The 22093-nt window shown below is 41.6% G+C and overlaps 1 protein-coding gene across 10 annotated transcripts in view; it reads left to right on the top strand.

The window, feature by feature from the left end:
* Window positions 1-2449: 2449 nt before the first annotated feature.
* ATP2B1 (ATPase plasma membrane Ca2+ transporting 1) overlaps window positions 2450-22093 on the top strand; it is a 129855-nt gene continuing 110211 nt past the window's right edge. For 4 of the 10 annotated variants that reach the window (XM_072724558.1, XM_072724554.1, XM_072724561.1 and 1 more), the window contains exon 1: window positions 2450-2714. The gene's annotated coding sequence lies outside the window, so the exon portion shown is untranslated. Of the gene's footprint in view, window positions 2715-3066; window positions 3339-3429; window positions 3549-4539; window positions 4894-22093 lie in introns of those variants that run through there. The other 6 variants (XM_072724559.1, XM_072724555.1, XM_072724560.1 and 3 more) reach the window with 4 other exon arrangements.

The following is a 22093-nucleotide window of genomic DNA, read 5'->3' as shown; positions in this document are numbered from 1 at the left end:
TTATCAGAAGATGGTCAATAATTTGGATTTGCTCCACTAAATGGAACATACTTTAGTAGTTTGCAAAATACACTAGTTTGAATACACGGCCTATCTTTAAATAATGTTAATATACCAAATAGTAACGTCATAGGATTTAAAGACCTTTATAAATTTTGCTAATTAAAAAAAAAAAAGATATTCAGGTATTCAAAGTATATTAAAAGAACAGTTTCAAAGTATTTCAACAAAAATTGCATTATTTTATTATTATCATGCATTAATACATGTCCAGGCCAATTAGACCTCTGGGATAAGTGAGGTCTGAGATGAAAGAATAACGGGTATATTTTATACAGTAGCATCTTTGAATTCAAGTAGTTCCATTTTTAGGAAATGCTAATTACAATATTTTCTTGATCTTTACATTGAGAATTATGTCATTAAGGTAGTTTCAGTAATAAACCTTTTGGAGAAAAAAAATGAATTTCCTTATGTAATGTGTGCCGTTATTTCTATATTGTTTTCAGGCTTTATTTGCTATTTGAAGAATGAAAATATAAAAACCAAACTACACAGTACAATCGTCTTGACTATGACAGTGAAAGTATATCAGTGTATGTGACTCACATTTCATTAAAATGCATATAAATATGTTCTAGGATATATATGTATATAATCTCCATAAATGAAAACCCTACTGAAATCATGTCTTAAAATGAAGATGCTGAGTAATTTTTCATGACCACAATGCTCTAAGAGCATATATTTTATTATTTGGAATTGCAACAAATCCACAAAGTGAACAGATTCTAATCTATTATCCATTTTGCCAGTGTACTGTAGCAATGATTCATATATTACTTTAATGTCAAATTCTTGATTAAAGTAGGATACATAATTCAATATTCCATTGCGACTTCCTTGGAGGAAAAGTTGGATAAAAGCCAATGATTCTTAAATTTCTCTAAGCCGTTTTGAAAAGTTAATCTGTTCTTCTGTTAAGAAGTCCTGAAATAGTGTGAGGAATGGCTATTGTAGCACACCAACCAATTCCTTAACAGTGATTAAAGAGGGAAACTATGTCATTTTGCCCAAGTGCTAATTTTCCACCTCAAAGGCACAGCTCAAAAGGTAATGTCTAACCTGGTAAGATCTGTAGATGAATAAAAAAAATTTTTTTTCTAACAGGGTTCACTTGGAAGTTTTTGGTTTTGAAACTTTTTACTATTGCGTTCCTAAGCTTTTAAAAATATTTCAAAAACAAATGCTATCAGAGAGTGAGCCCGCGTAATAAAGTGTTCTGCATCGCCTGTAGGCTTTTAAGGAAGACGTTGCAAATATTCAACTTTCCAGTCCTGGAGTTAAGAGAAGGGAGGAGGCTCCAGAATTTATCTTCTTGCTCTGATTAAGTGACGCTGAAAATAACACTGATAAGGTCTCTGCACGAGCGGCGACGATTAGTTCAAATAGAGGCGGCTGGAGGAAGAAGATGCAACACGGTGTCTTAGGCAGAACCCGAATCTTTACGTACGTGTGTGCACGTTTGCGGAGGAAGGAATTTTTTTCCTTTGCATTTTATTTTTTTAAGGAGATGCCTCTACGGGTAGTGTCTGTGAACTTGCAAGACCTCTCGAAGTTTGGAGCAAACCAGGTTACCTTTGAACCGTCTCAACCCCGCACGCTCCTCCGTGTGTTACCTTTTCTTTTTTTCACCCACGCGAAAAGAAGGGTGCGGGGTCGGGATGCTGCCCGGTGAACCCAAGGACCCAACGGCTGGGGTAGGGGGAGACGGCGCAAGCCCTACACGAGCCCGGGGGCATGTCTAAGCGCCATCCCGAGGCGCGCCCGCGTTCAGCCTCCGGGCGCTGCAGCGGGGCTCCCCGGGGGCGCGGGCGGGACCCGGGCACGGAGGCAGCTGGGGCGCTGCCGCCGGCCGGCGAGTCCGGTGCACGGCGGAGCGCGGACGCGGCGAGCGGGCGGCCCGGGACCCGCGCGGGCCGGGAGCGCTCGCCCTCGCCCTCGCCCTCGCGCGGCGGCCCGGCTCCCGGGCTCCCGGGCTCCCGAGGGGCGCCGGCCGACGAGCGCCCGCGTCCGCCCGCAGCAGCGCCCGCCCGCAGCCCACCGGCCCCGCGCCCGGGCGGCAGCTGGGACGGCCGCAGTCGCCGCCCCGCGCCGGGCCGCCCCCGCCTCCCCCGCCTCCCCCGCCGCCCCTCCCCCGCCGCGATACGTCATGGAAACACGGACGTCAGAGCCCCTCGGCCAATCGCGGGCCACGGCAGGAGGAAAGGAGCGCGCGGGAGGGGGCGGGGGCAGCGGCGCGGCGCGGCTCCCGGGAAGGAAGGGAGGGAGGGAGGGAGGGGCGCGTGGAGGCGCGAGGCCCCCGCCCCTCACTCCGGACACCCTTTCCCGACCGCGCGGCAAGTTCTCCTCGCCGGGCGCGCGCTCGCCAGCCGGGGCCGCGCTCGCCGGATCCTCCCCTTAAACGCCCTCTCCGCGGCGCTCGGCTCCCAGCGCCCGGCCGAGCCGCGCTTCCTCGGCGCGCGCGCGCTTGCCCGCCCCCAGGCTCCCCGCGGGCTGCGTCACGTGACCGCGCCCAGCCAAGGCGGCAGCGGCGGCGGCGCGAGCTTCGGCGGCGGCGGCGGCGGCGGCAGTGGCAGCGGGAGCAGCTGCGCCGCCAGCGTGGAGCGGGAGGCGTGTGGGTGTGGAAGGAAGGGAGCGCCAGACCGGAACGGGTGAGCGTTCACCTCCCCCTGCCTGCCCCGGCCTCCCTGCGGGCCGCCCGGTGCACACGGGGGCCCCTGCCCCGGGGCTCTGCGCATCCCCCCTCGTGCTCGGCCGTGCGCTCGCGGGTGGCCGCGGGCCTCTCGGAGGGCGCCGCACCCGCCGCCGCCGCCGCCGCCGCCGCTGCTGCCGCTGCCGCTGCGGACGGCGGCGTGAGGCTGGCGGAGCTGCCCGTGCTGAGCGCGGCGCGCCCTGTGTGCGGCTCTGCGGAGCCGAGGAGGCGGGTCCTGCGGGGACGCGGGCGGCCACTCGGCGGCTGCCGGGCTCTGGGCGGGGGCCGGGCTGGGCGCCGCCTCCTCCGCCGCCGCCGCCGCCTCCTCGCGGTGCAGCGTGAGTAGGGAGCCCCGGCTGGTGGACGCCGAGCCTCTGGGCTCCGCGGCCGCCCCGTCCCCGAGGTGCAGCCGCACCTCCGCGTGGCGCCCCGAGCCCCGCGAGGCGGCTGCGGGCGGGCGGACGACCGAGCCCCGGTTCTCCGAGCTCCCCGCTGCCCCTCGGCGCTCCCGCCCGGCCCCCCGACCCCCCTGCAGCCTCCCCTGCCTCCCCCCCTCGGAAAATGGTTCCTGCTGCCGGGCGAGGTGAGTGGCGGCTGCCGGCCGCCCGCGGCGGCGGCGGCGGCGGCGGCGGCGGCGGGTCGGGTCACCTGCGGGGGAGGCCGGGGCGGCGGCCGGGGTCCTGACCGCCGGGTGCCCCGCGGACTGCGGCGCGGTCGGGAGAAGTTGGCGGGGGCGTTCGGGGCGCCTCCCGCAGGTTGGCTCCCGCCGCGCCCGCCCCGGGAGCTCGGAAAGGTGAGCGGCTTCCTCGGCGCCGGGTCCGGCCGCGGGGCTCCGTGTCTACACCCGCCGCTGCTCCGCGTGCCCCGGCCGCCTCGGCCGCGCCGGAGCCCATCGTGCCGCCGGCCGCCCCCGCCCCGGCGCGTGGTGACCTTGAGGGCAGCGGTGCCCGGCGCTGTGTCCCCGCGCCCCGGGAGGGTCACCCTCTAATCCCCAGCTCCGGCCCCGCGGGCGCCCGGCGGGCTGCGGGCGGGGGCCCCGGGCGGCCCCTGGCCGCGGCTGCTGGATGGATGCGTTGTCACCCCGGACGGTGCTTCCGCGGGAGTTAGGGAGCCGCCTGCCCCCCCCCCGCCCCCGGCGTGTCCTGCCTGGCCCCCCAGGATGTGCACGGTTGCTTCCGATTCGGATTTCTGGACTTAGTTTAAAAGGAAAAACAGCCCCGGCCGCCACAGAACGCCGAGCGTCCTCCGCCCGCCCGCGCGGGGGTCGAGCGCAGAGCCGCATTCCGGCTGCGGGGGCGGGGGGCGCGCTCCGTCGGTGCGGTCCTGCGGGCGGCCCTGGCGGCCGAGCTGGTGAGCGCCCCTGCCTCCGCGCCGCGGCCGCCGGGCCGGGCCGGGCTCCGTGCGCGTTTCATTCACCAGTTTCTGCGGGACTCGGGCGCTGGGGCGCTCGCATCCCGGCGGGGCGGCGGGCGGCGGGGCCGGGCGGCGCGGGGGGCAGGGCGCGGGGCGCGGGGGCGGGCGGGGGCTCTGAGTCTGGGAGCGCTGGACCCGACCCCCACACGCCTGAGCTTTACCTTTGCCTGGGCTCCGAGCGCAGCGAGCAATCAGCCCTGGCTGTTGTGCATGCTACTTTTCTGGGTTTATTAATAATCTAATGGCTCCTGTCGGTATCGATTGCTGTTCACGATGAATTAGTTATACGGATGTTATTTTTTCTTCTTCTTTTTTTTTTTTTTTTTCATACGTGTGTAGGTATATGCATGTGTCCGGATTGTCTGTCTTTCAACATGGAAGCCTTTGTTGTGTTTTAACCTCCCCCACCTGAGGACAGCCTTATTTTAAAATAAAGCTCTTGCTCAGCGTGGGTGTATTTTATAATAAGAAGTACTTTTAAGGATCTGCTTTGTAAGAGGCTGTCCTCGAGCAGAGGGTGTGTAACCCTTTGGAAGGTGGCCCACGTGAGTCAGGAGAGGGCCTTCACCGCCTGCCCTGCTGAGCCTGCCTTCCCCAGGCGCTCCCTGTCCTTGTGTGTGGCAGAGGCGGATTGGGGGAATTAGAGGGATTGGAGGAGAATCTGCTTTTTGTACTTGGGCGTTTCATTTGGGTACTCCCCCTCCCTTTTTATCTTTTTCATCCCGGTGAGTTCAAATTTGAAGTAGATTAAGAAACGTTTTTCTTACAAGGAGTCTTAAAAATAATAATAATAATAAAAAAAAAACCTAGTGTGTGAAATGGGCTTATTTAGCCATGATTTCAGGGGGACGTTTTAGTTTCTACCTTGCGTCGGATGAGACAGTTAAATTGCTGTAATTAAGGGTGGATCTCTGTCCTGATTTTGGTTTGGGTGTAACTGCAAAGATCTTTGAAAAGTAACTGTTATTTCCTACCATATAGTCTGCAAAAGTGAGTCACAATCGGGTGAGTTGAGGACAGAGCGCCACCTTTAATTTAAAAAATTTCGTGATTTTTTTTTTTTATTAAAATGTAAAAATTCAGTGTACGCCTTCCTGATTTTCATGACAGCGGCTATCGTTATGACATCCCCATTTGGACGTTTAAAGTGAAATGGTTTTTTTCTGTATTAATGGGGGATTCCTCCAATTATATGGGAAATCTTGGTTTTTTGATTGAAGCTTGAGATTTAATGTAGGATTTTGAGAGGAGGTGAGAAACTAGTTTTGATTTGTGCTTACGATAATAGGAGTAATAGTCTGGACCTACTTAGGAAGAGAAATAAGGAAATAGCTGCATTATAAATAGATAGATCCAGCTATTGCCACTAAATCAAGGTACCTACCAGCATGATAGTGGTTTTACCCTTTGTTTGTTTTTACCTTATGTGCTATTAACAGATTGTACAGGAAGCCTGCAAAAAATCTGTGAAATTATTAACCTTGAGTAAGGTTAAATAGTAGGGTTTCTTTTCTCCCCCCCCCCCCCCCCCATCTTCCAACAGCTTGTCTTTTATGGTTTTACTGCGAGTTTTACAATTACTTGTTTTTAAATGACACAAATGAGGACTTCCAGCAGGAGTACTTCTATTCGAACTTAGTAAAGACCATGTTGGGAGAAGTGGTTTCTATATATGGCTCCTCTCAAATGCATCTCATACAAAAATAAATGGAGTTTTTAATGCTTAGAAGATAAATGCTGTAGTGACAGCTGAATTGGTGAGATTTCCTTCCTTGCCCACTTGCTCACTCCTGTCCCTCTCTCTTCCAAACCAAAAATTCAAGGTACACTCTCTCTTTAGGCACAGGATACTGTTTGATAATTGTGACTGTGGATGTAACATGAAGAAACAAAGATTTAGCTCTCAAGGAGTGAATGAATGAATGAATGAATGATGTGTCCAAGTTACTAAATAGTTTACCGATCACAAGGTATTATTGCCCTTTTATATGCATTTAGGTTTTAATTGAACAGTTGCAATTTCTTCATATATAAAATTTCTTCGGATGTAAAGCATAAGCTATTAAGCTGTAGGCGCTTTATTAAATTAAAATTGAATAAAATATTTACTTGAGATGAAGAGTAGCTTAGGCTTTTTTTAGTCTGTAATATGGCACCATGTGAGGACATTATTTGAGCAATTAGGGTGATGTATGCAGAGTAATTATACATTGTTATGCATCATTTGATAGAATCTTTGATTTGGGGGTTAAATTTACTGAATGCCTTTTCTGAAAGACATCCGTTGTGAATGAAACATTCTCTTTCCATGTGCACTGAGTTGTATAGGTCAACAGGTTTTAAGAGGAAAGGCCAATTACAACTATCAGTCTTTTATGTACAACCAAAGAAGTATTTACCTTTTTTTTTTTTTTTTTGCATCTACATGCAGTTGAAATTGGTTGTTTTCACTTTTTAATTCTTGAATTTTGTAATGAATGAGCAAAACAATAAAGAAGTAAAGATCGGAAGCAGAAAGTTAATTAAATTTTTGTACCTTAGTTAAGACCTTACTTGTCCAGTTGGAGGGGAATATTATTTTCTAGTAGGTGTCCTAATATATAAAAGGGTACTTGTGAGTAGCTTATTTTGGAATGTATAGAATCTGTGGTAACGCTGAAGGCAGATGATTCAGTAGTTACAGGAAAACTTTTTTAAAGATGAAAAGACTTTTAAAAGATTTATTTTTTAGCTTTTACAAATGTTTTACATAAATGCATTGTTTTGTTAAAAGACTATTATGGCAATTGTCAAATATGAGAAAGAATACTTCTTGACTAGTTTTGACAATTATCAATTGGTGGCCCATCTGATTTCATTTCTATTTTTATGCATGAGATCTGTTAGAAATGGGGACATTTCACAGGTAACCAAAGTGAAATTCATGTGTATTTTATTTGTAATTTTACAAGAATACACAACAATGTCCAATATCTAATGGAACCTGAAAGGTAATTTTTATGTTTTTCATTGTTTCTGTAATAGTCTGTTTTCCAGCAGGCTCCTGAAGATACGTGTCTCTCAACTTTTGCTCTCTTAGTAATAATACTTTTGGTTTATAAAGTGCTGTACAATACTTCAGAATATGTCACATACTACCTCATTTGAGTCTCACAATAAATAGTCCTGTGTGATGAGTAAAATAGAGTTGTGCCTTGTGCCTTCCCCCACTCATCCCAGATAGGTAAAATGATTTGTTTAGGCCCTAAGGTCACAGAGCTAGCAGCTGGATTAGCCAGAACTGGACTCTAGGTGGCTTCTTGTTTTTGCTCCATTGCTCTTTCCATTATACATGTTTTTATGTACGTCTGTGAAAGTTATGTAAGTTTATGAAAAATCAGTTTCTGACCAGAGTAAATTTAATACTGGACTATAAACAGATTTATTTGGGTTTAGCTTTGTAAATATAATCTATTGCTCATATTTGGCATAATGTAAACAATTCATACCCTGATTTACTTATTAAGAGCCGAGTAAAATGAATTTGAACATATTTGAAGTACTGTATTCTTTTTTTTTTAATATTGTAGGTTGGATTGTTTTTAAGTAAGGAATTTTGTTTTCAAAGACCTGTTGGTCTTTGAAATGGTTGGGGGTGTCTTGAATCTTGTGTCAAAAATAAGATGGCCTATACTAAAGGTTTCTTCTTTTAATTCCTGCTATAATTTTTTTTAATGCACTTGTTTTTCTGCCAAACATATGTATTACATAAATCTTTTTGAAATGTTAATTTGTAATGACACTTAATTTACAAAGGTCCCAAAGGAGGAGATTTTAGTTCTTGAAATTCAAAAGCCTTTTATAAATCTCACTTCACCATTAGTGTGCCTGAGGATCACCTGGGGGAGTTACTGAAAGTGTAGATTCCCTGGCATTGCCCCTGCAGTTCTGATTCAGCAGATTTGGGGCGGGGCCCAGCAGTCTGCATTTTGAGAAACATGTTAAATTTCTAACTAGATTCAAGTTATATAGTAGAGATGCCTTAATAACATTGTTGATTTATTTGACTTTGAATATTGCAGAGTTAGTGCTTTCATGTAGTTTTGACTCTTGTAGCCAAGTTTGACTTGTGGACCTGGTGGTTTTTGTGACAGTTGTAAACCTGATAAATTGAAAATATTTTTGTTATCTGTGTTCACTGTTTTCTCTCAGAAGATCCATCTGTGGTTATTTATTAAGTTACTTATTAGGCATTGTAAACTCCTAGACAAAGAATGTTCTCTTTTTGTTTTCATGCCCTCCTGTCTGCCATTTCCAAGTGATTTGAACATGTTGACTTATTTTGGTAAAAATAATGCATATTATGTTAGTACAGCACTGAATATCTATGCTTTAGTCTAGCTCTTATTTTTTGTTAGGAGGAAAAGCTTTGGATGTTTCTTCAAACTAAAAGGACATACATTTGTGGATAAGTAGTAGTCCTTACCAATTTCAGTTAACAAGCAGCTAGCTGTTCCTTCAGAAGCAGCAGATTAGTGCCTAATGATTTTTCAATAATATTAATGATGTAAGGCTAATTGATAGTTTACTATTCTATGCATTAAAACAGAAGTTACTACTTTACTAACAAGCTAAATAACAGTTTGTATGACAATTAACTATAAGGTCCAGTTGACGTAAACTGGTTTGACTTTTTAAACTTTTTATCTAATACTATATACCACATATGAATTATTTTCTATTTAAGACCAGTCTTAAAATAGTTTTTGCTTCATTATAACAGTAAGTAGCCTGTTTCTGCATTTAAAATGCATTTTAATAATGAAATTAATTTCAAAGTAAATCCATTTCAAGATTGTGTTGAACATTTTTTTTTTGTTTGTTCCAAAAGCTTTGGCTTGTTGGCTGTGCTTTAGGATATATTTAGGAATCATGGGTTATAATTTACAAATGACTATGGAAATCGAAACTAATGAAGATTTTTGGCAGAGAGAGATCCAGACAAACTATGGGTAAACTTTTCACCATATTCTTTCGGAACATTTTTTATCAATTTTTTCCTGGGATACTGTTAACTATTTTAAACAATATGCAGTGTTTTTAGCTAATTCTTTGGAAAAAATATTATTTGGTATTTCTAAGCGCAATAACTTACAACAATATGGGATCTCAACTTCTAGGATAGCTGCTTTGTAATAATACTGTCACCTGGGCCTCTGGGGGAAAGAATAAAGATAGTTTTGAATGGACCAGTGCTTGCTTACATTGTGAAATCTGAGATTATACTGCCTAACTGTAAACTGGTATGACTACTGTAAAGACCTGGTAACTTTAGAAGGAATAGTTATATTTTCTGCAAAATAGATCTTCAAAAGGATTTTATTATTTAGAAGATGCTTTTTAAATAACTTGGTTATTATTAACAGGGTGGATTTATTGTTCATTGTACTAACTCTGTGAATTTGTCCCAGGAGGGTATTAAACAATCTTTTACTCTGAAAATCCTCAGATCTGCTGCTTTAATCTGTCTTTCATATTTGTGCCAGAACTTTTTTTTTGTTTTTAAATAGCTTTCCTGCTGTCATTTCTTCAGTAAAACTTTGAATGGTTCCTCATTTTTCTCTTTTTCAACATGCAGCTTGACTCTGAAGGCCGTTTATAAAGTAGTTCTTATTTTCCGAAGTGCTTAGAACACTGACTTTTAAGAAATAGTAATAAGGGGTCTTTTAGGGGAAGAGGGACAAACCAAAATCCCAAGATTGCTGGTTTATGCAGTTTTCCTGGTCGGTTCTTCTCCCATCCGTTAATATGCTAATATGGACAGAATCTATGTAAATGTGTTTAATGCTTTGCTCCCTTCACACAATCCGTTTTAGTGGATCATCCCACTTGTTACTTTTCTATATTACTTAATGGTTTCACCACACCCTGGAGGGGGTGCTGTTCACATAGGTCAAACTCTGAATCCTGTTTCCTGGAGGTGAGTGCAGTGCTGCAGTAACTTAGTGCTGGCGACTGCCCACTGCGTGACAATCATAAAGTCTTATATATAGTCTTCTGTATATGCTCTTCTCGTTCACTTTGCTGTGACTTCATTATGGTTTTCCTCTCACCTGATAAGACCCTTGCTCTTGTCTAAGTGTTTCCATCCTTCAAAACTCAGCAGTAGTCTACCTTCCTCAGTCATCACTCATTAACTTCCCGTCTGAATTTTTCTGTATTTGTAGTCTGGGTCATACACTTCCATTATTTATAAATTGCTTTTTGTCATTAATTTCATTGGGAGATAATATAGAGGAGTTGAGATAAGACCGTGGGTTCCTGAGGATATATAGAACTTTTTCTAGCAAATGTCCAGTCAGTGGTTTTTGGCATTTTTGATTTAGGACTTAGATATTGTGTGGCTTGCCTTGTTAAGGTGAAACAGATAAGGATGAGGAATTTTTTTGTGTGTGTGAATTTCTGAAGTCTTTTTTATTTACCTTTGCAGTTTTAACCTGGATGGACTCATAGGATAACCTGTTTTACTTTTGGAAGACAGCTGTACTTCACAGAATGTTGCTAGAACAGTAGAATTTAGCTTCTATATAGGAAGTCTTCCTTCCATTTCTTTCCTTAAGATTTTATTTACTTATTCATGGGAGACACAGAGAGGCAGGGACGTAGACAGAGGGAGAAGCAGGCTCCCCACGGGGAGCCCAATGTGGGACTCGATCCTGGGACTCTCGGATCATGACCTGAGCTGAAGGCAGACGCTCAACCACTGAGTCACCCAGGCGTCCCAGCCTTCCATTTCTTAATTTCAGTTCAGTATTTAATTTCTCTTTTAGTTTTTATTCTTACTGTAATGAGTCATTATACTACCTAAATTTGTATCTTAAAATGACCAATTTCATTTTTCTGTTCTGTGACATCTTTCATCAGGATGGAAGTTCTTAAGATGTGTTTGTTGATCTGTAGTTCATTAGCATATTGCATGAGGTAAGATGCCATAATTTGAAGCATGTATTATGGTTTAAAATTTAAATTATGATTTTCTTATTTTTGCTCTTTATTAGAAATACTGTTGGACGGGCGCCTGGGTGACTTAGTGGTTGAGTATCCACCTTCAGCTCAGGTCATGATCCCCCAGTCTGGGGACGGAGTCCCGCATCAGGGTCCCCACAGGGAGCCTGCTTCTCCCTCTGCCTCTCTCTGTGTGTGTCTCTCATGAATAAAAAAATAAATTTTTTTTTTTTAAAAGAAATACCGTTGGAGCGAAGTTCTTAAATGTGTTGCTGCAGGTTCTAATTTTTCCAAGAGAAAGTTCTTTTCCACGAACTGAGAATGAACTCTTTGCTTATGACCTGGTGCAGGATCATTGTAGGCATCGGAAGAAGCATAGGTATATGGTCTCTGTTAAAGTTCAAAGCATAGTATAATGTGGTTATTTTTTTGTCTGTCTTTCGGTCAAGAAAGGAAAGCCTGTGCTTGACTTTATCATTTATGTTAAATGGTCATGTAATACTTGAGTCATAATTTCAAACATTCAAGCAATTGATGATTTATATAGATGTAGTTTGTAAGCTGTTATATTAACACTTGAGAAAAGTTGCTCTCCAGAGCTCATTCATTTTCCAATGATTGTTCTTCTAGCCCTTCTAAACCATATAGACTTAATTTTTGGTAAAGTTACTATTTTAGGAGGAATTATAAGACTTGCTTCTACTTTAACATGGCGATAGTAATACTAAAATTGCTGATCAAAAGAGGAGCATGGAATGGTTTTGACAGTGAAAAAAAAATCTGTGAAGGCAGAAATCAATGAAACTAGTAAATGTTGAGGGACATCTGAATGGCTGAGTGGTTGAGCATCCGCCTTCAGCTCAGGGCGTGATCCCGGGATCTGGGATCGAGTCCTGCATGGGGCTCCCTGTGAGGGGCCTGCTTCTCCCTCTGGCTATGTCTCTGCCTCTTTCTGTGTCTGTCTCTCATGAAAAAAAAAAAAAAAAATCTTAAAAAAAAATGGTAAATGTTGAAATGGGTAAGGGCATCATTTTTTTCTCCTGGGACACGTGGATGACATTGGCACATACTCCATGCTGCCCTGCTACTACCTAGAGTTGTGCATAATTTTCAGTTTCTTTGCCATAATTCTTTCTTCCTCACTTACACCTAAAATCAAGTGAGTGATGTTTGAAGTACTCTTTGTTTAAAAAGTGAATCACAAACCAGGGTCTTTTGACAGTCCTGACAACTAACACCATAGTGGAGAACTATAGAGTGAAAGGGCGACGGTGCAAGTAAAGTACAAAAAACAGGGAAGGTCAGACAGTGACATGGGAAAGAGGAGAGGATGGCACGGTCTAGGAAAAGGAGATCCCTAGCATCAACCTCTCTGAATGTCTGGTATCAAAAACAAACATGAATCAGGCAAGCCTTCTCTGGGTGCGGAGTGGATTTAGGGTAAAGTTTCAATACACCTGCCTTTGGCTTAAACTCCACTATATGTAATTGAATGCTGGAACATACTTGATCTGCTTTTGCCTCTGGACCTCTTGCTTCCTCACTCCTTTTGCTTGGGTTACCCGTCTTTCTCGGAGCCTGTGTGTCTTTATGTTATGATACTCCTATGTCGTTGTGGTACGTGTGACTGAACGTGAAAATTTCTGATTTGGGTTTTTGCTTTGTGATGTTAAGATTTCTCCAGATTTAAATTTGAGTTTTATCTTCACCAGTAAAAAGCCAAGTGACCTTGGATATATCACTGGATGTTCTTATTACCTCCCCCAAAAGTACAAAATATAAGATCAAGGAGTTTTATTAACTGTTTTTCTTGGAAGTTTTGACTTAAAAATTTTTTTTAAAGATTTTATTTATTTATTCATGGGAGACACAGAGAGAGAGAGAGAGGCAGAGACACAGGCCGACTCTTCCTGTGGGGAGCCTGTTGTGGGACTTGATCTCAGGACCCTGGGATCATGCTGTGAGCTGAAGGCAGACAGACACTCAACCACTGGGCCACGGAGATGCCCCAACTTAAAACATTTTTTTCGACAGTTGTAGGTGTTTCCCCACTCTGCCCTGAATTTTCAACCATTTAATTCTTTATTCTTTAAGCTTTGCCTTCTAATGATTTTTTAACTAGCTTATCATCATTTGATGTTTCATCTGTGTATACTGTGTTTCATTCATGAAAATAGTTTAGCTTTTCAATATATATATACTTCTAAGACTTCTACTTAAAGAAGTGTAATATAACTGCATGTAATATAACTGCATTTAATTCTGCTCCCTACCAAAAATATACTAAAATGTGAGAATGTGTGAGTTTACATATTAATGTTAAGATTCTCAGCCTTCTTCCCTCTCTTAGCTTTCAGGCTGTTGGCCAGAGTTGAAGTCTCTTCTCTGAGGACTCTGACCAACTCAGGGGAAAGGACCTGAAGATTCTGGAATTGGCTCTCTCTGTGTGAGTGGTTTGTCCAAAAAAAAGTCCGGGCGGCCCAGGTCGCTCAGCGGTTTAGCGCCGCCTTCGGCCCAGGGCCTGATCCTGGAGTCCTGGGATCGAGGTCCGCGTTGGGCTCCCTGTGTGGAGCTTGCTTCTCCCTCTGCCTGTGTCTCTGCCTCTGTGTGTGTGTGTGTGTCTCTCATTAACAAATAAATAAAAATCTTAAGTTCCAGTCTGATCACCCTATAGTGAACTCCATAGTCAGTTCCACATGTAAGTTCAGAACTCCTATTTAGTTTATTTAAAGTCCTATTTGTTTCTTTCATAGTTAAAAAAAAATTACAGCTGTATTTAGTGATAGACATATGGTAAAATATTCATATTTAAAGTTAAAAATTGATATATGCATTTTGCAGTGAAAAATAATCACTGTGGTTAGGTTAATGAGCACACCTATTCCCCTAAAATATTTCTTGTGCCCTTTTGTAATCTTCCCTCCCTTTCCATTTTCTATGTCCTTCCTTGTTTCACCAGGCAACCACTCATCTGCCTTCTGTCATTATAGATTAATTTGAATTTTCTAGAATTTTCTTGTACACGGAAATCATGCAGTATGTGCTATTTTGGGGTGTTTTAATTTGGCATAGTTTATTTGAAATTCACCGATGCTGCATATATTAAGAGTTCAATTTTTGTTATTGGTGATAAGGATTTGCTTGTATGGATATACCACAATATGTTTACCCATTTACCTGTTGATGGACATTTTGGGTTCCAGTCACATATAGTGTCCATTCAGATCTTTTGTTCACTTTTTGTGATTAGGTTGTTTGCCTTTCTTGAGTTGTAGATTCTTTGTTCTAGAAACTACTGTTTCTTTATGTTCTAGATAAAGTTCTTTAGGAAACACTTTTGTTTGTATTGGGAGTGGGAGGAAGAATGGTGTAGATAGCCACTGATACCACCTGAAAGTGAGCTGGAGCACTGGCAGGATTATTCGTGGAGATGGATTTAGGGACTAAAACAAACAACACCTACCTATTCCCCATTCCCTCTTGAGTGGTGAATGGAGTAGGGGAACTAAAAGAGTTGCTAATATTAAAAAAAAAAAAAAAGCCTTATAGAACTGTTTTTCTAAATGAATGTTATCCACATAGTCGTTTGTTAAGACTGAAAGTGAATACATCTATGGACTAAGTTTGTATGTGTGGATAGCCCAGGTATGCCACCTGTAATTCAGTTCTTGTGTCTGTTTATGGTCTTGTGCAACTTAGTTGCAGAATTCAATATTACTTTGGGTAAAAGAATCAATTTTCACAAAAAACGTAAGTGAACATTGTGGACTTGACTGAAAATAAAACAGTCCACAACGACACAAGGGCCTTTATTTCTTCTGCAAGTCTTCCTCTGCAAGTTCAAATTCCTCATTCCTTTATTATGTAGAACAGGTGGTTGCCATCTTTGGTTTCTTGAGTTTTCCTTAGATCCTCCACACCACCACCACCACCACACCTCCACTCTTCTACAAACACCCCAAGCAACTCCTAAAAACCTATAAAGACATTTTTTCCCCAAATAATTTTAGTTAGTGCTCTTCCTGATAAGAGTCTGGTATGTGATTTCTCCATTTTTTCATCTGGATAAATATATGTTCTGCTTGGTGTTGAGAGTACAATCCCCTGAAATGTTGACTTGTGAGAGACACTTTAATAAGTCTGTTAAGGAGTACACTCTTGTAGGTGTGTCTTAAGAATGAACCATATTTCAAAATTTACTCCCTTAATTAATTTCCTGTCTTCCCATTGAGGAACTTGATATTTGAATTTCTTCCTTGATATTTGACTGTATTTTTCCCTTTTGCTCTTTCTGTGAAGGAAGTAGAATCTGGGGGAGAGATAGGAATCATTTAAGAGATATTAGAATTCAGAGGAAAAACTAACATTCTTTTGCCAAGGTCCCAAGGACCAGCTCCAAAACACAGTAGTGACTTTGACTTAGATAAAGGGAATTTACAATTATTGAATAAAGTGAATACCTGTGTAATTAATTGCTTTCTACCCACCAAGTATTCTACCCAATTTATAAGCATTAATCTGTTTAAATGCATGGGTTCTGTGGAACTTTGGGATGAGATAATTCACTCCTGAAAATGAAAAGGGTTATTAATGGTTTTAAAGGGAAATCATAAAATACAGTGACTTACATAACTTTAACCAACTTAAGATATAATAATAACAGGGGATCCCTGGGTGGCTCAGCAGTTTAGTGCCTGCCTTTGGCCCAGGGCGCGATCCTGGAGTCCCGGGATCGAGTCCCACGTCAGGCTCCCGGCATGGAGCCTGCTTCTCCCTCCATCTGTGTCTCTGCCTCTCTCTCTCTCTCTCATAAATAAATAAAGAAATAAATCTTTAAGGAAAAAAAGATGTAATAACACTGAGGTATAAAGTCTGGGGAATATAGACCAATGTAAAAATGAAACCAAATCACTCATGATCCTACCTCTGTTTATTTTTGATCCTTTAAAAAATTTGTACACCTATTAACATGCTTGAGATAATGTAGGTATAGTTAGTTGTATGCTTTTAAAAAACTATCATTTTCTCAGGTCATTTTTTCCATTCATATCATTTTAATGACTGTGATACTCCATTGTATGGCTAATTTCCTTGTTATTAGATATCTGGGTTTTAAATTTTTCTCTTATGTTAAATAATTCTCCAGTAAACATCTTTATCTTCATCCATGATTATATCCTTTGTAATTACTGGGTTTAAAGGAGTTTGGTAGTTTGTTATCTCTTCATTAAAATTTTTCTTCCAGCCTTCTTTCTGTGAGGCTGGTTGTTAGGTATTTGGGATTCTCTGTCTTTTCTTGCTACGCATACAGTCTATGCCATTCACTCCCAGGTTTTTGCTTTACGTTTTGAAATTCTCATAGTGCTTTTAAAAATTCACATTTTGTTGTTTACTTGTTTAACACCTCTGTGTGATGTTCAGTTTGAGAGCGGGAACTGTTAATCTTCCTATCGCTCGCCCCTGGCACAGTGCCTTATACCTGTGAGGTTCATAATGACTCTTGAATGAACATCTTGTGTCTAGTCTTAAGCTTGAATCCATTGACGTTGGGCTCCAGTAAAATGCTTCTTTTGTCTGTCTTTAGAAACTGTAATGTGCTTGTGGTAAGTAAGAATTTATCACAAGACACTATTTCTTTTAAGTTTGGCTAAATATGTCAGCTGAATGACACTGTTGATGATGAGAAATACTGTATTATAATCATACTATATATAAATTTAATTCTTTCTGCAACAGTTCTGCTATCCTTACTGTTAAGAGTAGGGTAGATAGATTTTACTAAGTGGAATAGAATACTTAGAAGCCCATAGAAATGGAGGTCACTTCTATTTTTCTAAAATGCTTGTTTACAGATTAATGTATCTTTTTTTTTTTTTAAGCAGGGGAGAAAACTATTTAAGTTTATAATGTTAAAAGTTTTAAGTGGGGATGTATGTTAATACCCAGCAGTGGAAGTTCTGGTAGTAGTGTTTATAAAATAAAACCTTGGAGTTTTGGGAAGGTGTCCTAACAGGCTCTGGTTATGACATTGTAGCTAAACTTTTTTTTTTTTTTTTTTAATTCTCAGACTCTGAGTGGAAAATTTAAGATTTTGGATGAATATACTCTTTCAGAACATATTTTTGTGAACCCTGTGCTAGACAGTACCAACTGTGACCTGCCAAGAAGAGACACCGTTATGCAGTGCTTTAGATCGGCCTCAGTCCATGTCCAATGTTCTTTCTTGGTTTCTTTTTTTATGTGGTGATTCATCAGGTGCTGTGTGCTTCCAAGGAACCCATGTAAGTGTGTGCACATGTCCCCTTCGTGGTCTTTAATCTCTTCCTATAATGAATGGGGATAGATTGTTTCCAGTTATTCTTATTTAAAGAAGAAAGACATTTTAGAGTCAGCTGTCACGTTTTTGGAACTCCATAGTTTTGCTACCACCGTGAGCTATTTTTAGAACTCTGGATAGTGATCTCTGTCCTTCTGTCACTATTATTTTTGGAGGTTTTTTTGAGTTGTGCGGAGCTCTGCTTGTAATTCCACATACGGCCAAGGTAGAGAGCCAGGCTGTCAGTTTTGGGTTGTGTCATAATCCTGGACTTGCCCTTACAGACTCTGTTCCTGATGGATATCTGTGAATTCAAATTAAATGTTTTACTAAGGGAGGCTGTGTTGGTGAAGGTCTTTGTCCTGAGAAGAGGGAAAACTTTTTTGAGTCAAAAGGGAAGAAATTTGGAGTGGTTTTGGGAGGTCTAGAGAGATTATAGTTTAGGGATTATAGTTTAGCTGAAAGCTGTATGTGTACAGGAAGGATTTGGGAGTCCTCAAAAGATGCTAGATTATGGTGGCCTTGAGAACTTTAAGATGATAGCTACAGAAGTGGGATGTGATAGAGGAGGAAAAATAGGACAGATTAGTTGATTGTAGCTTTTTAACATTTAGTAGCTATACATCTTTATATGTATTTGAATATTAAAAGCAGGTGTTATTTTTTCTCTTTAGGACTACCTCTTAATTACTTAAAAAAGTGGTAGGTGTAAAATGATAAAATGTACCAAAGTACCTATATCCTGGCATTCTATAATGTCGAGGTCGGTGAATAATGGCAGTCTTGTTGTGGAATGCAAATCACTGGACTAATTGCTATCTGGAATGCCTCTGAGAGGGGAAGGAATGAAAGAGGAAGGAGACTAGAAGAATGGGGAGAGGTGTGGAGTAATTTCCCTCCTAGCCTGAAGGCTATTATTTATCTGGCTTCCTGAACCATGTAAAACAAGTGGAGAACCAGGAAATTGGCAGGAAAGTCCTCTTAGAAGCCAGAAGTCCATGCATCAAAACACTCAGTGCCTCACTTCACTTCTAGGTGTTTACTAGGTGTGTTCTCTAGCATTTTAAATTATTCCTGTAACATTTTGATAACTGGTTTCCCGGCACACTGAAGATGAGAGAACAAAATTGGAGAAACTGGAAAGATTGTTCAGAGGCAGGCTGCTGCCAGTATTACAGGAAAGAATTGAAAATTGACTTGTGACAATAAATAAGGAGATTTTTAAAATCAAAGATAACAATTCACCAAACTTAGGAAAAAAAACAGTCATAGAGAATTTGGTTCAAAAACAATAGCTCTGTGCTACTCGTTTCATCGGGACTATTCTTTATTTTTTTAAGATTTTATTTTATGTGAGCGTGAGAGAGATCACACAGGAAGGAGGGAGAAGCAGACGCGCTGAGCATTGAGCCCAATGCAGGGCTCGATCCCAGGACCCTGAGATCATGACCTGAGCTGAAGGCAGACACTTAACCGACTGAGCCACCCAGGTGCCCCCGGACTAGTTGTCTTTTAGGACTCCTCGCGAAACTCCTTTGTGAATTCTTCCCAACCTGTCCAAAAAATTAGCTACTGCTTTCCTGGCACTTACTGAATTCCCTGGTGTCCAAGTGAGACTGTGAGCCCTCTGCTGCCCCATCGCTGCTGTCACCGCGATCACCAGCAGTCATACTCATACAGCACTTGTTACTATATTATCCACTCGCCCAGTCTGCTCATTATTCTGTGACATACTTTGTACACCGGGCTCACCTTGCCTCAGTTCCTCACATTACAAAATAACTACTCTTCCTTCAGGGCACGTTAGTTCATTCTTTGATGAAGCATTGCCCAGCCTCCCTAGGCAAGGTCCTTTCCATGTTGGTTGCCATTACTTTGTTTTAAGTAAATATTTTCTTGATTCTGAAACATGGGTTAGGAAATAAATTAATTTAATAATAGTTGTGGGGAGTAAAATGAAAAATACACAGAAACTCTTTTACTAACTGACGTGAGCATATTATAGGAATATTCCACTTTCTTCAATAAAGAAAAATTTGAGTCCAAGCCTTTTCTGAGTTATAAGTCATGTGAATCGTTTTAGCCATTGCTTAAGAATAACAACATGGTGGGGCGCCTGGATGGCTCAGTCAGTTAAGCATCTGACTCTTGGTTTCCCCTTAAGTCATGATCTCAGGGTGGTGAGATGGAGCCTGTTGGGTCCCTTGATGGGCATGGAGCCTATTTATGATATTCTCTCTCTAAAAATTAATAAATAAACAAATAATGAAATAACATGGTAACATGTTGCTTTTTATAACCTCTGTTCTGAGATCTTAGCCTCCTTGACATCTTGCAGTTGACCTGTAACTTTGAAACTTAGTGAAGTATACAGGTTTTGTTCGCATTTCCTATTGTTTAAACTCAATTTCGTAACGGTCTTTATGTTTTTTAAAAATTTTTTGGTTCTTCATGTAGTAGTAACTTGGAGTGCTAATGCATAAAAAAAGAAACATTACCCTTTCTTTGATAACTGTGTGATTTTTCTGAGAGGTGGCAAATTCTGATCCTTTTAATTGCCCTGCCTGGTGTGTGAAAAGCAATCTGTATACACTAGCTTTTGGTTTCAGTGTTACTTTTTAATTATAGATATTTGAAATATTTTTTCAAAACAAAAATTAGGGATTCAAATTCCCATCAATTCAACTTGGAAAAAAGGGTAGAATTATCTTTTTTATAGGCTAAAAATGCTGGGAAGTGGAAAGAATGATTCCTGAAATATATTTGAACCAGGAAAATATGGCATTTCTAAAATATTATTTATTATCTTTATCTGTGTGCAAGTTCATAGAGTTCTTCAAGAGAATGAGGTCTAGATTGATTCATTCCCAACACCTAGTACCTAGCACATTATAGGTCTTAAAAAAATGAGCAGTACTCCTCAGTGATTACTTGCTAGTTTAATTATGTTTGACTGTAGAGTTGTCCAAGATAATTTTGTAGTATGTTGTTGGAAGCTTTTATGTAAAATATTTAAAGTTTTTTTTTTGTATTTCTAAGGCTTAAGTTTCAGCTTAGGGCAGGTATCTTATAAGCTGATATTGCTGCACAGATAAGGGGTTTTTAACGTGAAGGGTGTGAGTACCCAGTAACAGTCACAGACTTCAGACCCCACTGCCTTAGTTAAAGAAAGTGGACTTACTGGCTTACTGGCTTAATATTTGAGGCCATGAACATAAAGCATCTGATTTTCTTTTATAGTTAGGATAGATTATGTCAGAAGCATGTAGCAGTCGGTCTGTGTAGCAGCCCTCCAAGTCAGGTAATGGTAGGTAGAGACATGAGTCCATTTACCTGGCCAAATGCTGATGGCCAGGAAGATATGTGGGCCCTGCATATCTCCCTAGGCCTCCCCCTTTCTGCTGTAATATACTCTTGGGCCTCTGAGTTGTTACTAGAAGTTTAAAGTGATGTCAAGAGGTACATTTTTTTTTTCTTGGAATTAAAATGTTCTTGGATGAATCTTGAAGTGCTTATATATTTACCTAAGGTTTGATGAAAAATGTACAAGAGCCTAGGGATTTGGTATATTCTTACTCTAAATATTGACTGCAAAAGCCAAAGTTAAGTCTAGTTTGCTTAGGTTGTGGAAAGGTTGTGTCACACATTTAAAGTGACAAACAATGAAGTCATGATATCATCTTGACCTTAATAGGAGAATTTATGCTACCAGCAGTAGTAGTAGGAGGAAAGAATAATTGTTGATGAAATGTATTTCGGATGCTCTCTGAGGGGAAAAAGTTCAGGTGTGTAGTAGAAAAAACATTAACGCTCAAGATCCAAGAAATTGCTGATGTCAAAACTTGTAAGTGATAAATTGTTTAAAAACATGTTTACTAATTTTTTTAAAAAGCATAATTCTATTGAATTTATCTCACAAGTTTGAACAACCCATTTGGGCTTAGGATGTTGACATTCTGAACTGATCCTGGAAATTCCATGTTAACAAAATATCTGTCACAGACACTTGCCTCAGTATACAACAGTTTCCTTGAGCCATCCACCTTATTAATGAAACTTGTTTACAAAATTATTCTTGATGAAAGATCTTAGAAAAATAAAGATTTGCTGCTTTTGAGGATATTTTCTTTGAAAAGTGACGTAGGCTCTAAAGGAAATTTCAGAATAAGACTGTACGAGATGTTTTTAGCATTGGCAGCCTTATTAGGATGAGATAAGGCTATTAAGTATTGGTACAAAAATAAGTAGTATATGTGTTATATGTAGTTTGATAATATCAGTTATTAATTTATAGGCATACTGAATAGTAAGCAGCATCTAGGGCAGGGTCTGGATTTATTAGATGTCCAGTAAATGCTTGCTAGAAAGAATCCAAGTATTTAGAAAGTTCATAACTAGAATTTCTATCCATTTTATGCTTACACTATAGAAAGTCAAGTAGTCAATAAGAATTTAATTCAAAAAGTGAATTCCAGGCTTGTTTGTCATAGGATCAGTTCAAATTCAGTGCAGACTATCACAACATCTGTATTTATACTATTCTATAATGGCATTTAATATTTAGAATACATTTGCCTAGCAAAATGTATGCATAACACTGTGTACACTGTACATAAGAAAGGGTA

This window comes from Vulpes vulpes, chromosome 10 (genome assembly GCF_048418805.1).
Source record: "Vulpes vulpes isolate BD-2025 chromosome 10, VulVul3, whole genome shotgun sequence".
NCBI classification, from domain to species: domain Eukaryota; kingdom Metazoa; phylum Chordata; class Mammalia; order Carnivora; family Canidae; genus Vulpes; species Vulpes vulpes.
Note: the sequence above shows the minus strand (reverse complement) of the source record. Positions and strands in the feature narration are given on the sequence as shown.